This window comes from Staurois parvus, unplaced genomic scaffold (genome assembly GCF_062004578.1).
Source record: "Staurois parvus isolate SC_StPar_1 unplaced genomic scaffold, SC_StPar_1.0 ptg000911l, whole genome shotgun sequence".
NCBI classification, from domain to species: domain Eukaryota; kingdom Metazoa; phylum Chordata; class Amphibia; order Anura; family Ranidae; genus Staurois; species Staurois parvus.
This window is the reverse complement of record NW_028318707.1, coordinates 74,492-91,909: the sequence shown is the minus strand read 5'-3', so window position 1 is coordinate 91,909 and position 17,418 is coordinate 74,492. Positions and strand designations below refer to the sequence as shown.

The following is a 17,418-nucleotide window of genomic DNA, read 5'->3' as shown; positions in this document are numbered from 1 at the left end:
TGTGCTTCTTCTTTCGCTGGAATAAATTGTGTAGATTAAAGCAGGTGCTATCACTAGGAGATGCGCCGCTGGGATGGCCAGTCGGTTGGTCAGTCCCAAAACTAATGTCATCGCTTGGTGGTTGGATGATGTCACTGATTGATGACATGGTAGAATATCTCTTAGGAATGATGTCATGCGTTGATGGGACGGCATCATCAACCTGTGGAATGACGTCACTCATTGATGAGAACATTTTGCCATGCCTGAACTCTGTGGTTGGCCTGCGCCTCTTCATTGGCCGGCATAAATCCCGTAGGTGAGCACGCATGTCATCCCTGGGAGGTGGGACGCTGGGAATGGGAAAGTCGGTCTCTTCCATAGCATTGTCCACATTTTCACTTGTTGATGAAAGGATGTAGCCATGTCTGAACTCCTTGGTTGGCCTGCGCCTCTGCAATGGCAAGCTTAAATCCCGTAGGTGAGCACGGATGTCCTCCCTGGGAGGTGGGACGCTGGGAATGGGAAAGTCGGTCTCTTCCATAGCACTGTCCACACTTTCACTTGTTGCTGGGAAGATGTTAATGTGCCAGAGCCGCTTGTTTTGCTCGCTCCTCCTCATTTCCCGGAGTAAAACCTTCATGTGAAAACGGACGTTATTCCTAGGAGGTGTGGGGATGGGAGTACGAAAGTCAGCCTGGTCCATAGTGCTGTCTGTTGTTAAATTGACGTCAATCGTCAGTGGGTTGATGTTGCTTTTCGTTGGTTGGATCCATTGGTGAAATGGCTTGAAATTTTTTAGGAACAGTACCAGCAGCAAAATGACAAGCATTCTGATCGGTGCTCAGCAACAGTATTTATAAGCATGGGTAGCACTGTGTTCCCTAAGGCTGCCCACCCATTGGACCAGACTGACTGGAGCCCAGCAACCATCCATTGGTAGCAGTCAGTGGCATTTTTAAGCATAGGCAGAACTGTGTTCTCTGAGGTTGGCCCCTCGCTGTACCAGACATGGAGTAGTAGATAAAAGAATTCAATCAGCTCCAGGATCTTCAAATATTGAGCTAATACTGTGGCCAGGAGATTCCTGCGCAGGATGTACCTCAGAATGAGAACACTTATCAGGACTGTCCCCTTATACCAGAATGGAGTGGTGGCCAGTAGTGAAAACCAACTGATGGGTCCTGGGGACTCGTTTTCCAATTCTCTGACCTTTTCCTGCTCCAGTTCTTCCATCATCTTCATGGTCCCCTCCTCCTCCATGCGTATATCTGGGGAGTCTTTGATGAAATATCGGTGTTCCTCCATAATCTTCATGCTCCCCCCCTCCATGTGGATATCTGGGGAGTTTTTGATGAAATTTCTTCGTTCCTCCACAATCTTCATATCATTGTCCTTGTCCATGCCGGTCTTTGTGGAGTCTTTGATGTCCTTTCTGTGTACTCCAAAAGGGAGCAACAGAATAGCAATCACAGCAAAGATTCTGCACATTTTTTTTTTTAGAAATACAGAAATCAGCAGTTACTGATCGCTGTGGATCGCTGGATATAAATGGAAAGTCGATTCCAATCGCTGTAGATTGAGTGCAATGAGATACAAAGCAATCAGTCACAGGAGCTCTGTAAGGAAGCAGCTGTCTCTGGTGAGAGAAAACAGCAACTGAGGACAGTGCAAAGTCACAGTGAGGGAGGTCATGTGACCACAGTGAGGGGGGCGGAGTTTGTGTGTGACCAATCAGCAGCCTCTGTTCAGCCTGCTTTACTCTGATTGGCTCATCTGGGATCCAGCCCAGGCGGCATTGGATTGGATCCTATTATATAACATTGATAACATTTCCCTGTATTAATAATATAGACGCCTCTGTTTATATTCATACAATGTTATTATAATGTCATTTTATTTATTTTACTGTATTAATAGGATTCTAATGATTGATATTAATTGTAATATAAACAATAATGGGTGTAATATTAATAATCCCAATAATTATAATACAATCAAGCTGTTCTGTGTACTTGGATGACATAAATCTCCTGGCCATTCTCTGTGCTGACATTTCCCTGATGTAATGCACACAGGAGCCGCTAGAGGGCAGCAACACTCAGCTCCTCCTGTAGTGTCCCATCACCATGGATTTCCTCCTGGAAGACCCATCACCATGGAGACCAGGCAGGAAGTGAAGGTGTGTCCCAGTATTGGGGGGGGGGGGGGGGGAGGGGAAGGTGAAGTGTTGGGAGGAGGGAGACACTGGGGGGAGAGGGGGGGAGGGGAGACACTGGGGAGGAGGGGGGGGGGGGGTGACACTGAGGGGGAGGGGGGAGAGCACGCATTATTATCAATAACAAGATCTGTAATCATCTCATTACTATATAATAATAATGCTGCATTATAGGGGGTGTGATAATCACTACTGACCCCTTCCCCCTCTCACTACTGACCCCTCCCCCCCATCACCGCTATACCCCTCCCCCATCACCGCTATACCCCTCCCCCCCATCACTACTGACCCCTCCCCCCATCACCGCTATACCCCTCCCCCCTATCACCGCTATACCCCTCCCCTATAACCACTATCAATAGTTGTGAAGGGAGGACCATTGTCACACCACCAACATGGCAGGTAAGTGGACAGCACCCGTTCCTCAGTTGATGGATTATTCTTTTTTCCGGTATTTGTATTTAGGGCCAACAATTGACTCTGATGGGGACACAGATATGAGGAGACTCTGATGGGGACACAGATATGAGGGGACTCTGATGGGGACACAGATATGGGGGGACTCTGATGGGGACCCAGATATGAGGGGACTCTGATGGGGACCCAGATATGGGGGGACTCTGATGGGGACCCAGATATGAGTGGACTTTGATGGGGACCTAGATATAAAGGGGGGTCCTGAGGAGGTAAGTGGTGACTATATTGGGGACTCTGACATAAGGGGGGACTCTGATTTTATGCATGTATAAATATGGGACTTTCGGCCCCCGTACTGGAAAGTTTGGCCCCCCCGGCCTAGAACATACCAGAGAAGGGGCGGAGTTCTCCATTTACTGGCTGGAATGGAGAATACACAACAATGCGATCCATCTGCAGGAAGTCTGCTATTGGAGCGTGTGTAATGAAATCTGTCCAATCACACGACACATGATTTGTATCGGCCTTTTCCCCCGGGGGACTCCGATCATCTAGGAGGGGAGGCAGCCATGTTGGAGATTGCGTTGGCCGGGAATTGAACCCGGGTCAGCTGCTGGAAAAGCAGCCATGCTAACCACTACACCACCAACGCGAGGTTCCATGTCTTCTGATGGCGAAGGTCTCCTCCGTGCCGCCGACCCACCAATCCCAACCCTTCTCTCCATTGTATATACAGATATCATGGGGGAGGGGTGACACCCCAATATAGAGAGAACATTGTATGTACAGATAGGATGGGGGAGGGGTGACACCCCAATATAGAGAGAACATTGTATATACAGATATGATGGGGAGGGGTGACACCCCAATATAGAGAGAACATTGTATATACAGATATGATGGGGGAGGCGTGACACCCCCAATAAAGAGAGAACATTGTATATACAGATATGATGGGGGGTGACACCCCAATATATAGAGAGAACATTGTATATACAGATATGATGGGGGGGGGTTGACACCCCAATATAGAGAGAACTTTGTATATAAAGATATGATGGGGGAGGGGTGACACCCCAATATAGAGAGAACATTGTATATACAGATATGATGGGGGAGGGGTGACACCCCAATATAGAGAGAAAATTGTATATACAGATATGATGGGGGGGTGACACCCCAATATAGAGAGAACATTGTATATACAGATATGATGGGGGAGGGGTGACACCCCAATATAGAGAGAACATTGTATATACAGATATGATGGGGAGGGGTTACACCCCAATATAGAGAGAACATTGTATATACAGATATGATGGGGGAGGGGTGACACCCCAATATAGAGAGAACTTTGTATATAAAGATATGATGGGGGAGGGGTGACACCCCAATATAGAGAGAACATTGTATATAAAGATATGATGGGGGAGGGGTGACACCCCAATATAGAGAGAACATTGTATATACAGATATGATGGGGGAGGGGTGACACCCCAATATAGAGAGAACTTTGTATATAAAGATATGATGGGGGAGGGGTGACACCCCAATATAGAGAGAACATTGTATATACAGATATGATGGGGGGGTGACACCCCAATATAGAGAGAACTTTGTATATAAAGACATGATGGGGGAGGGGTGACACCCCAATATAGAGAGAACATTGTATATACAGATATGATGGGGGGGGGTGACACCCCAATATAGAGAGAACATTGTATATACAGATATGATGGGGGAGGGGTGACACCCCAATATAGAGAGAACCTTGTATATACAGATATGATGGGGAGGGGTGACACCCCAATATAGAGAGAACTTTGTATATAAAGATATGATGGGGGAGGGGTGACACCCCAATATAGAGAGAACATTGTATATACAGATATGATGGGGGAGGGGTGACACCCCAATATAGAGAGAACATTGTATATACAGATATGATGGGGGAGGGGTGACACCCCAATATAGAGAGAACATTGTATATACAGATATGATGGGGGGGGGGTGACACCCCAATATAGAGAGAACATTGTATATACAGATATGATGGGGGGGGACACCCCAATATAGAGAGAACATTGTATATACAGATATGATGGGGGAGGGGTGACACCGCAATATAGAGAGAACATTGTATATACAGATATGATGGGGAGGGGTGACACCCCAATATAGAGAGAACATTGTATATACAGATATGATGGGGAGGGGTGACACCCCAATATAGAGAGAACATGGTATATACAGATATGATGGGGGAGGGGTGACACCCCAATATAGAGAGAACATTGTATATACAGATATTATGGGGGAGGGGTGACACCCCAAAATAGAGAGAACATTGTATATACAGATATGATGGGGGAGGGGTGACACCCCAATATAGAACATTGTATATACAGATATGATGGGGAGGGGTGACACCCCAATATATAGAGAGAACATTGTATATACAGATATGATGGGGGAGGGGTGACACCCCAATATAGAGAGAACATTGTATATATGTCTTCTGATGGTGAACGTCTCTTTGGTGCCTTCAGCCAGGTGCGATGTAACACACACGTCTTCCCGCAATTCTCATGCGTCTTGCCATGCGACAATTGCAGCAACATCACACTGCATTCGGGGCGCCATGTTGATGGTGAACGTCTCTTTGGTGCCTCTTCAGACATCTCCATAAAGGACGTCACTGGCAGGCAGGGTTCTCATTGGCCCCGGCAGGAAGGGTTCTCATTGGCCCCAGCAGAAAAGGAAGACTTTGAAGACTCCTCCTGCCTCTAAAGCCAATCAGAGTTCCTTTCTTTTCTCCCAAGCTTCATCCTCAAAGACCAGACCTAAGCCAGGGGCCCAGTTCAGTCACAAGCCTGGGGCCCCTAATCCCCAAACCTTCAGACTAGTCCTATTAAACCTCCTGAAGGGAAGCCCCCATTTCCTAAAGTGGGGGGACGTCTGTTGGCCTTTGGGGTCACCTGGTCAGCAGACATCTCAGAAGCTCAGGTAAGAGACGTGGTGTCCAGGGGCTACAGGCTAGAGTTCATCTCCCAGCCCCCACCCCGCTTCGTGTTGTCCAACCTACCGGTGTCCCCGCAGGGACTAGCGGTCCTCCATGCTGCTCCTGCAGATCTGCTGACCCAAGGAGATCTCCCCATTGTACCAACAGCAGAAAGGTTTCCGGGTTTTTACTCCAACCGTTTCCTTGTTCTAAAGCCTCAAGGAGGGCATAGGCTGCATTCACTCGGGGGGGATTAGGGGGCATACAGGGGATTCCTGCGGCTGGGATCACTGTGAACAGTGGGGGATGGGAAGTCTGTACAAAGCAATGACAGGCTGAGCCGGGACCATTCCCATGTATCCGCACATCCATCGATCATCTGTGGTCAGGGAAGGATGAGCGATCCTGGCCCTAACCGTAGATGACCGATGGATGTGCGGATACATGGGAATGGTCGCGGCTCCTGTCAGCCTGTCATTGCTTTGTACAGACTTCCCACCCCCCACTGTTCACAGTGATCCCATCCGCAGGAATCCGCTGTATGCCCCTAATCCCCCGAGTGAATGCAGCCTATGTCCTCCTTGAGCTCGGGTTCACACCAATGCGGTGCGTGAAACGCTGCGAATTCTGTGCGTTTCCCGCACCGCATTGCAATCGCATCACGTTCATGCGATCTGGTGCGGGAGTCAGTAATAAATTATTGACACCCGAAACAGATGGCAAGACGCGATGTGATTGCCAGAAATCACATGACATGGGTGAGAAGACCCATGCTATGTGATTCAGGTGCGGATCTAAAGACAGTCCTGCACCTTTGTGGTGCGGATGCGATGTGATTTGAGCCATAGAAAGTGTATGGCCCAAATCGCAGCGTACAGACATTTGCATGGAATGCGCAGAGGAATGCGGTGTGATTCCTGTGCGGATTCCATGCAGTGTCCCGCACCGCATAGTGTGAACCGGCTGGGAGGCTTTAGAACAGGGAAAAGGTTGGAGTAAGGCCCCGGTCACAGGGGGCGTACTAATCCGTACAGCCGTGGGGGGCCGTGTTTACTTGCAGGGGATGTACCGGTGTTCATGCATCCCTGTGCAGGCAGGTTCATTGATGTCAATTGGGATGCAGCGGCTGCATGGATACAGACACTGCTCCCAATCTAACATCTGTGCGGGTGAACAGCTCTGAACACAGATGATAGTGTGCGTTCAGGGCCATGCATCCATACGGATGTCAGATTGGGATCAGCATCTGTGTCCATGTTACCACTACGTCCCAACTGACATCAATGGAACTGCCTGCACAGGGATGCATGAACACCGGTACATCCCCTGCAAATAAACACGGCCCTCCACGGCGGTACAGATTGGTATGTCCCCTGTGAATGTGGCCTAAAAACCCGGGAACTATTCTGCTGTTGGTACAATGGGGAGATCTCCTTGGGTCAGCAGATCTGCAGGAGCAGCATGGAGGATCGCTGGTCCCTGCGGGGACACCGGTAGGTTGGACAAAACGAAGCGGGGTGGGGGCAGGGAGATGAACTCTAGCCTTTAGCCCCTGGACACCACGTCTCTTACCTGAGCTTCTGAGATGTCTGCTGACCAGGTGACCCCAAAGGCCAACAGACGTCACCCCACTTTAGAAAGTAGGGAAATCCCTTCAGGATGTTTAATAGGACTAGTCTGAAGGTTTGGGGATTAGGTGCCCCAGGCTTGTGACTGAGCTGGGCCCCTGGCTTAGGTCTGGCCTTAGAGGCTTAAGCCTGGGAGAAAAGAAAGGAACTCTGATTGGCTTCAGAGGCAGGAGGAGTCTTCAAAGTCTTCCTTTTCTGCTGGGGCCAATGAGAACCCTTCCTGCCAGTGACGTCCTCTATGGAGATGTCTCAAGAGGCACCAAAGAGACTTTCACCATCAACATGGCGCCCCGAATGCAGTGTGATGTTGCTGCAATTGTCACATGGCAAGACGCGTGAGAATTGCGGGAAGACGTGTGTGTTACATCGCACCAGGCTGAAATTTTGTCCCTGAGTTTCTTTGGTGCGACAAACGCTTGAATAGGCGACACGCAGAAATGTGTACGAATATCTGTGTATCCAATGTTCTCTCTGAGTCTTCTGGCCGGCCTCTTCGGTTGGCCCGCGCTTCTTCTTTAGCCGCAATACATTCTATAGGTGTCAGACACCGCCTGACGGTATCTCTAGCAACCCACAGTGCGGGGTTCCTCAGCACGCAGGGTCTAAGTCCCAATCTGCTTATGCACCAGGGCCCCTGATGGTGGGGATGGACTTGGAGCAGACCGAGACCAGGGCGCGACCCCTGAGTACGTCCAGCAGTGGTAGAGAGTACCGTCAGAGGTGTTGCGGGAAATAGAGCCTGACGTGAAGAGGCTGGTAGGCCTGGCAGCAGGGACTGATCAATGCGGGATGGATGGATGGACAGTCAGCGTAACGTAAGGCGTAGTCAGGCAGGCTGGGTCAGCAATGTGCTGGCAGCGAGGTACCGGAGGATCAGGCAGAGAATGGTCAGGGTCACGAGCCGGGTTCAGCAACGTGCGGGCAGCGAGGTACCGGAGGATCAGGCAGAGAATGGTCAGGGTCACGAGCCGGGTTCAGCAACGTGCGGGCAGCGAGGTACCGGAGGATCAGGCAGAGAATGGTCAGGGTCACGAGCCGGGTTCAGCAACGTGCGGGCAGCGAGGTACCGGAGGATCAGGCAGAGAATGGTCAGGGTCACGAGCCGGGTTCAGCAACGTGCGGGCAGCGAGGTACCGGAGGATCAGGCAGAGAATGGTCAGGGTCACGAGCCGGGTTCAGCAACGTGCGGGCAGCGAGGTACCGGAGGATCAGGCAGAGAATGGTCAGGGTCACGAGCCGGGTTCAGCAACGTGTGGTCAGCGAGATACCAGAGGATCAGGCAGAGAATGGTCAGGTCAAGTCAGGGGTCAAGCAGGAGACACTCAGCAGGGTCAGGATCAAGCAGAGGTCGGCAACAGGAAACTTCACAAATCAGATGACAGGAACAGGACAATAAGACTAAACGGCAATTACACATACCTCCTGTCCTGTTTAAATAGCGCGTCCTGCGCTGTCATTGGTGCCAGGCGCCTGTCCGCGATCGCGAGTGCGCATGCGCGGCCGTCGCCGCTGCCACGATCGCCCAGGGCCCGCTGGCTAGAGCGTGTCGGTGTTCTGTGCATGCGCCACCCGGCGTATCGTGGCAGAACACCCGACCCCTGACAATAGGTGAATACGGCTGCGATATTTAGAGGTCGAAGATGAAACAGTCTGCTGGACATATAATTGGATGTCTCCCGCACAAGAAGACGCCGACCAGGTATGAGGTGGGATTTTTGTCATTTTTCACCTTAGGTCGCTTGTGCTTCTTCTTTCGCTGGAATAAATTGTGTAGATTAAAGCAGGTGCTATCACTAGGAGATGCGCCGCTGGGATGGCCAGTCGGTTGGTCAGTCCCAGAACTAATGCCATCGCTTGGTGGTTGGATGATGTCACTGATTGATGACATGGTAGAATATCTCTTAGGAATGATGTCATGCGTTGATGGGACGGCATCATCAACCTGTGGAATGACGTCACTCATTGATGAGAACATTTTGCCATGCCTGAACTCTGTGGTTGGCCTGCGCCTCTTCATTGGCCGGCATAAATCCCGTAGGTGAGCACGCATGTCATCCCTGGGAGGTGGGACGCTGGGAATGGGAAAGTCGGTCTCTTCCATAGCATTGTCCACATTTTCACTTGTTGATGAAAGGATGTAGCCATGTCTGAACTCCTTGGTTGGCCTGCGCCTCTGCAATGGCAAGCTTAAATCCCGTAGGTGAGCACGGATGTCATCCCTGGGAGGTGGGACGCTGGGAATGGGAAAGTCAGTCTCTTCCATAGCACTGTCCACACTTTCACTTGTTGCTGGGAAGATGTTAATGTGCCAGAGCCGCTTGTTTTGCTCGCTCCTCCTCATTTCCCGGAGTAAAACCTTCATGTGAAAACGGACGTTATTCCTAGGAGGTGTGGGGATGGGAGTACGAAAGTCAGCCTGGTCCATAGTGCTGTCTGTTGTTAGATTGACGTCAATCGTCAGTGGGTTGATGTTGCTTTTCGTTGGTTGGATCCATTGGTGAAATGGCTTGAAATATTTTAGGAACAGTACCAGCAGCAAGATGATAAGCCCCAACAAGCATTCTGATCGGTGCTCAGCAACAGTATTTATAAGCATGGGTAGCACTGTGTTCCCTAGGGCTGCCCACCCATTGGACCAGACTGACTGGAGCCCAGCAACCATCCATTGGTAGCAGTCAGTGGCATTTTTAAGCATGGGTGGAAGTGTGTTCTCTGAGGTTGGCCCCTCGCTGTACCAGACATGGAGTAGTAGATAAAAGAATTCAATCAGCTCCAGGATCTTCAAATATTGAGCTAATACTGTGGCCAGGTGATTCCTGCGCAGGATGTACCTCAGAATGAGAACACTTATCAGGACTGTCCCCTTATACCAGAATGGAGTGGTGGCCAGTAGTGAAAACCAACTGATGGGTCCTGGGGACTCGTTTTCCAATTCTCTGACCTTTTCCTGCTCCAGTTCTTCCATCATCTTCATGGTCCCCTCCTCCTCCATGCGTATATCTGGGGAGTGTTTGATGAAATATCGGTGTTCCTCCATAATCTTCATGCTCCCCCCCTCCATGTGGATATCTGGGGAGTTTTTGATGAAATTTCTTCGTTCCTCCACAATCTTCATATCATTGTCCTTGTCCATGTCGGTCTTTGTGGAGTCTTTGATGTCCTTTCTGTGTACTCCAAAAGGGAGCAACAGAATAGCAATCACGGCAAAGATTCTGCACATTTTTTTTTTTTTTTTTAGAAATACAGAAATCAGCAGTTACTGATCGCTGTGGATCGCTGGATATAAATGGAAAGTCGATTCCAATCGCTGTAGATTGAGTGCAATGAGATACAAAGCAATCAGTCACAGGAGCTCTGTAAGGAAGCAGCTGTCTCTGGTGAGAGAAAACAGCAACTGAGGACTCAGCCTGTGCACAGTGCAAAGTCACAGTGAGGGAGGTCATGTGACCACAGTGAGGGGGCGGAGTTTATGTGTGACCAATCAGCAGCCTCTGTTCAGCCTGCTTTACTCTGATTGGCTCATCTGGGATCCAGCCCAGGCGTCCTTGGATTGGATCCTATTATATAACATTGATAACATTTCCCTGTATTAATAATATAGACGCCTCTGTTTATATTCATACAATGTTATTATAATGTCATTTTATTTATTTTACTGTATTAATAGGATTCTAATGATTGATATTAATTGTAATATAAACAATAATGGGTGTAATATTAATAATCCCAATAATTATAATACAATCAAGCTGTTCTGTGTACTTGGATGACATAAATCTCCTGGCCATTCTCTGTGCTGACATTTCCCTGATGTAATGCACACAGGAGCCGCTAGAGGGCAGCAACACTCAGCTCCTCCTGTAGTGACCCATCACCATGGATTTCCTCCTGGAAGACCCATCACCATGGAGACCAGGCAGGAAGTGATGGTGTGTCCCAGTACTGGGGGGGGGGGGGGAGGGGAAGGTGAAGTATTGGGAGGAGGGAGACAGTGGGGGGGGAGGGGAGACACTGGGGAGGAGGGGGGGTGACACTGAGGGGGGGGGGGGGGAGAGCACGCATTATTATTATCAATAACAAGATCTGTAATCATCTCATTACTATATAATAATAATGCTGCATTATAGGGGGTGTGATAATCACTACTGACCCCTCCCCCCATCACTGCTGACCCCTCCCCCATCACTACTGACCCCTCCCCCTATCACCACTATACCCCTCCCCCCTATCACCGCTATACCCCTCCCCTATAACCACTATCAATAGTTTTGAAGGGGGGGCCATTGTCACACCACCAACTTGGCAGGTAAGTGGGCAGCACACGTTCCTCAGAGTTGATGGATTATTCTTTTTTCCGGTATTTGTATCTAGGGCCAACAATTGACTCTGATGGGGACACAGATATGGGGGGACTCTGATGGGGACACAGATATGGGGGGACTCTGATGGGGACACAGATATGGGGGGACTCTGATGGGGACACAGATATGGGGGGACTCTGATGGGGACACAGATATGAGGATACTCTGATGGGGACCCAGATATGGGGGGACTCTGATGGGGACCCAGATATGAGGGGACTCTGATGGGGACCTAGATATAAAGGGGGGTCCTGAGGAGGTAAGTGGTGACTATATTGGGGACTCTGACATAAGGGGGGACTCTGATTTTATGCATGTATAAATATGGGACTTTCGGCCCCCGTACTGGAAAGTTTGGCCCCCCGGCCTAGAACATACCAGAGAAGGGGCGGAGTTCTCCACCTACTGGCTGGAATGGAGAACACAGAACAATGCGATCCATCTGCAGGAAGTCTGCTATTGGAGCGTGTGTAATGAAATCTGTCCAATCACACGACACATTCCCTTCATTGGTTTTGGTTTCTTATTGATCCCACCAGTAATATATCCTCCACATTGGATTTGTATCGGCCTTTTCCCCCGGGGGACTCCGATCATCTAGGAGGGGAGGCAGCCATGTTGGAGATTGCATTGGCCGGGAATTGAACCCGAGTCAGCTGCTGGAAAAGCAGCCATGCTAACCACTACACCACCAACGCGAGGTTCCATGTCTTCTGATGGCGAAGGTCTCCTCCGTGCCTCCGACCCACCAATCCCAACCCTTCTCTCCATTGTATATACAGATATGATGGGGGAGGGGTGACACCCCAATATAGAGAGAACATTGTATATACAGATATGATGGGGGAGGGGTGACACCCCAATATAGAGAGAACATTGTATATACAGATATGATGGGGGAGGGGTGACACCCCAATATAGAGAGAACATTGTATATACAGATATGATGGGGGAGGGAGGACACCCCAATATAGAGAGAACATTGTATATACAGATATGATGGGGGAGGGAGGACACCCCAATATAGGGAGAACATTGTATATACAGATATGATGGGGGAGGGGTGACACCCCAATATAGAGAGAACATTGTATATACAGATATGATGGGGGAGGGGTTACACCCCAATATAGAGAGAACATTGTATATACAGATATGATGGGGGAGGGGTGACACCCCAATATAGAGAGAACATTGTATATGCAGATATCATGGGGGGGGGGTTGACACCCCAATATAGAGAGAACATTTTATATACAGATATGATGGAGGGAGGACACCCCAATATAGAGAGAACATTGTATATACAGATATGATGGGGGAGGGGTGACACCCCAATATAGAGAGAACATTGTATATACAGATATGATGGGGGAGGGGTGACACCCCAATATAGAGAGAACATTGTATATACCGATATGATGGGGGAGGGGTGACACACCAATATAGAGAGAACATTGTATATACAGATATGATGGGGGAGGGAGGACACCCCAATATAGAGAGAACATTGTGTATACAGATATGATGGGGGAGGGAGGACACCCCAATATAGAGAGAACATTGTGTATACAGATATGATGAGGGAGGGAGGACACCCCAATATAGAGAGAACATTGTATATACAGATATGATGGGGGAGGGGTGACACCCCAATATAGAGAGAACATTGTATATACAGATATGATGGGGAGGGGTGACACCCCAATATAGAGAGAACATTGTATATACAGATATGATGGGCGAGGGGTGACACCCCAATATAGAGAGAACATTGTATATACAGATATGATGGGGAGGGGTGACACCCCAATATAGAGAGAACATTGTATATACAGATATGATGGGGGAGGGGTGACACCTCAATATAGAGAGAACATTGTATATACAGATATTATGGGGGAGGGGTGACACCCCAATATAGAGAGAACATTGTATATACAGATATTATGGGGGAGGGGTGACACCCCAATATAGAGAGAACATTGTATATACAGATATGATGGGGGAGGGGTGACACCCCAATATAGAGAGAACATTGTATATACAGATATGATGGAGGAGGGAGGACACCCCAATATAGAGAGAACATTGTATATACAGATATGATGGGGGAGGGGTGACACCCCAATATAGAGAGAACATTGTATATACAGATATGATGGGGGAGGGGTGACACCCCAATATAGAGAGAACATTGTATATACAGATATGATGGGGGAGGGGTGACACCCCAATATACAGAGAGAACATTGTATATACAGATATGATGGGGAGGGGTGACACCCCAATATAGAGAGAACATTGTATATACAGATATGATGGGGGAGGGGTGACACCCCAATATATAGAGAGAACATTGTATATACAAATATGATGGGGGAGGGGTGACACCCCAATATAGAGAGAACATTGTATATATGTCTTCTGATGGTGAACGTCTCTTTGGTGCCTTCAGCCAGGTGCGATGTAACACACACGTTTTCCCGCAATTCTCATGCGTCTTGCCATGCGACAATTGCAGCAACATCACACTGCATTCGGGGCGCCATGTTGATGATGAACGTCTCTTTGGTGCCTCTTCAGACATCTCCATAAAGGACGTCACTGGCAGGAAGGGTTCTCATTGGCCCCAGCAGAAAAGGAAGACTTTGAAGACTCCTCCTGCCTCTAAAGCCAATCAGAGTTCCTTTCTTTTCTCCCAAGCTTCATCCTCAAAGACCAGACCTAAGCCAGGGGCCCAGTTCAGTCACAAGCCTGGGACCCCTAATCCCCAAACCTTCAGACTAGTCCTATTAAACCTCCTGAAGGGAAGCCCCCATTTCCTAAAGTGGGGGGACGTCTGTTGGCCTTTGGGGTCACCTGGTCAGCAGACATCTCAGAAGCTCAGGTAAGAGACGTGGTGTCCAGGGGCTACAGGCTAGAGTTCATCTCCCAGCCCCCACCCCGCTTCGTGTTGTCCAACCTACCGGTGTCCCCGCAGGGACTAGCGGTCCTCCATGCTGCTCCTGCAGATCTGCTGACCCAAGGAGATCTCCCCATTGTACCAACAGCAGAAAGGTTTCCGGGTTTTTACTCCAACCGTTTCCTTGTTCTAAAGCCTCAAGGAGGGCATAGGCTGCATTCACTCGGGGGGGATTAGGGGGCATACAGGGGATTCCTGCGGCTGGGATCACTGTGAACAGTGGGGGATGGGAAGTCTGTACAAAGCAATGACAGGCTGAGCCGGGACCATTCCCATGTATCCGCACATCCATCGATCATCTGTGGTCAGGGAAGGATGAGCGATCCTGGCCCTAACCGTAGATGACCGATGGATGTGCGGATACATGGGAATGGTCGCGGCTCCTGTCAGCCTGTCATTGCTTTGTACAGACTTCCCACCCCCCACTGTTCACAGTGATCCCATCCGCAGGAATCCGCTGTATGCCCCTAATCCCCCGAGTGAATGCAGCCTATGTCCTCCTTGAGCTCGGGTTCACACCAATGCGGTGCGTGAAACGCTGCGAATTCTGTGCGTTTCCCGCACCGCATTGCAATCGCATCACGTTCATGCGATCTGGTGCGGGAGTCAGTAATAAATTATTGACACCCGAAACAGATGGCAAGACGCGATGTGATTGCCAGAAATCACATGACATGGGTGAGAAGACCCATGCTATGTGATTCAGGTGCGGATCTAAAGACAGTCCTGCACCTTTGTGGTGCGGATGCGATGTGATTTGAGCCATAGAAAGTGTATGGCCCAAATCGCAGCGTACAGACATTTGCATGGAATGCGCAGAGGAATGCGGTGTGATTCCTGTGCGGATTCCATGCAGTGTCCCGCACCGCATAGTGTGAACCGGCTGGGAGGCTTTAGAACAGGGAAAAGGTTGGAGTAAGGCCCCGGTCACAGGGGGCGTACTAATCCGTACAGCCGTGGGGGGCCGTGTTTACTTGCAGGGGATGTACCGGTGTTCATGCATCCCTGTGCAGGCAGGTTCATTGATGTCAATTGGGATGCAGCGGCTGCATGGATACAGACACTGCTCCCAATCTAACATCTGTGCGGGTGAACAGCTCTGAACACAGATGATAGTGTGCGTTCAGGGCCATGCATCCATACGGATGTCAGATTGGGATCAGCATCTGTGTCCATGTTACCACTACGTCCCAACTGACATCAATGGAACTGCCTGCACAGGGATGCATGAACACCGGTACATCCCCTGCAAATAAACACGGCCCTCCACGGCGGTACAGATTGGTATGTCCCCTGTGAATGTGGCCTAAAAACCCGGGAACTATTCTGCTGTTGGTACAATGGGGAGATCTCCTTGGGTCAGCAGATCTGCAGGAGCAGCATGGAGGATCGCTGGTCCCTGCGGGGACACCGGTAGGTTGGACAAAACGAAGCGGGGTGGGGGCAGGGAGATGAACTCTAGCCTTTAGCCCCTGGACACCACGTCTCTTACCTGAGCTTCTGAGATGTCTGCTGACCAGGTGACCCCAAAGGCCAACAGACGTCACCCCACTTTAGAAAGTAGGGAAATCCCTTCAGGATGTTTAATAGGACTAGTCTGAAGGTTTGGGGATTAGGTGCCCCAGGCTTGTGACTGAGCTGGGCCCCTGGCTTAGGTCTGGCCTTAGAGGCTTAAGCCTGGGAGAAAAGAAAGGAACTCTGATTGGCTTCAGAGGCAGGACGAGTCTTCAAAGTCTTCCTTTTCTGCTGGGGCCAATGAGAACCCTTCCTGCCAGTGACGTCCTCTATGGAGATGTCTCAAGAGGCACCAAAGAGACGTTCACCATCAACATGGCGCCCCGAATGCAGTGTGATGTTGCTGCAATTGTCACATGGCAAGACGCGTGAGAATTGCGGGAAGACGTGTGTGTTACATCGCACCAGGCTGAAATTTTGTCCCTGAGTTTCTTTGGTGCGACAAACGCTTGAATAGGCGACACGCAGAAATGTGTACGAATATCTGTGTATCCAATGTTCTCTCTGAGTCTTCTGGCCGGCCTCTTCGGTTGGCCCGCGCTTCTTCTTTAGCCGCAATACATTCTATAGGTGTCAGACACCGCCTGACGGTATCTCTAGCAACCCACAGTGCGGGGTTCCTCAGCACGCAGGGTCTAAGTCCCAATCTGCTTATGCACCAGGGCCCCTGATGGTGGGGATGGACTTGGAGCAGACCGAGACCAGGGCGCGACCCCTGAGTACGTCCAGCAGTGGTAGAGAGTACCGTCAGAGGTGTTGCGGGAAATAGAGCCTGACGTGAAGAGGCTGGTAGGCCTGGCAGCAGGGACTGATCAATGCGGGATGGATGGATGGACAGTCAGCGTAACGTAAGGCGTAGTCAGGCAGGCTGGGTCAGCAATGTGCTGGCAGCGAGGTACCGGAGGAGCAGGCAGAGAATGGTCAGGGTCACGAGCCGGGTTCAGCAACGTGTTGGCAGCGAGGTACCGGAGGATCAGGCAGAGAATGGTCAGGGTCACGAGCCGGGTTCAGCAATGTGCGGGCAGCGAGGTACCGGAGGATCAGGCAGAGAATGGTCAGGGTCACGAGCCGGGTTCAGCAACGTGCGGGCAGCGAGGTACCGGAGGATCAGGCAGAGAATGGTCAGGGTCACGAGCCGGGTTCAGCAACGTGCGGGCAGCGAGGTACCGGAGGATCAGGCAGAGAATGGTCAGGGTCACGAGCCGGGTTCAGCAACGTGCGGGCAGCGAGGTACCGGAGGATCAGGCAGAGAATGGTCAGGGTCACGAGCCGGGTTCAGCAACGTGTGGTCAGCGAGATACCAGAGGATCAGGCAGAGAATGGTCAGGTCA

General features: G+C 50.1%; 2 non-coding genes across 2 annotated transcripts; both read right to left on the bottom strand.

Annotated features, from left to right (window-relative positions):
• Positions 1-3,194: 3,194 nt before the first annotated feature.
• On the bottom strand, positions 3,195-3,266 carry TRNAE-UUC (transfer RNA glutamic acid (anticodon UUC)). Its single transcript has one exon. It is a non-coding gene; the product is annotated as a tRNA-Glu (tRNA).
• Positions 3,267-12,233: 8,967 nt separating this feature from the next.
• Positions 12,234-12,305, bottom strand: TRNAE-UUC (transfer RNA glutamic acid (anticodon UUC)). The gene has a single exon. It is a non-coding gene; the product is annotated as a tRNA-Glu (tRNA).
• Positions 12,306-17,418: the final 5,113 nt, after the last annotated feature.